This window comes from Penaeus monodon, chromosome 19 (assembly GCF_015228065.2).
Source record: "Penaeus monodon isolate SGIC_2016 chromosome 19, NSTDA_Pmon_1, whole genome shotgun sequence".
In the NCBI taxonomy this organism is placed as follows: domain Eukaryota; kingdom Metazoa; phylum Arthropoda; class Malacostraca; order Decapoda; family Penaeidae; genus Penaeus; species Penaeus monodon.
Genome location: NC_051404.1, coordinates 3,334,373 through 3,334,752, shown reverse-complemented (window position 1 = coordinate 3,334,752; position 380 = coordinate 3,334,373). Strand labels below are relative to the sequence as shown.

Genomic DNA, 380 nt, shown 5'->3' with positions numbered 1-380 from the left:
AGTATCCACAAAGAGACTCATGTACACAGAGGCATTCACAAAACTGGGTGACATATTTTGCTCTTCTGTGAGAATAGACACCAATTCTTTTTTTTTTTTTTTGAGATTTACGTATTATAACTTCACTTATAAAAATGATTTCTGGAAGTAACTGATTTTGAGTGCAATTTTCTGTTACGGGATATGTAACACTGTTCTTAAGCATCTTTGGCATCACAGAATAGTAATATTCAAACTTTTTAATGACAAAATTTTGCCTAAAAAAATAAATTATTTTGAGCCCCCAAGGTTAAAAAAAAGGGAGAGAAAAAAATATAACTACATCCCAATCTTACTAATACATTCAAAACAAATAAACTGTCAATGAAATACATACATAA

The 380-nt window shown here is 29.2% G+C and overlaps 1 long non-coding RNA gene across 1 annotated transcript in view; it reads left to right on the top strand.

The window, feature by feature from the left end:
* LOC119584973 overlaps positions 1-380 on the top strand; it is a 10,049-nt gene that overhangs the window by 5,986 nt on the left and 3,683 nt on the right. The window lies entirely within an intron of this gene.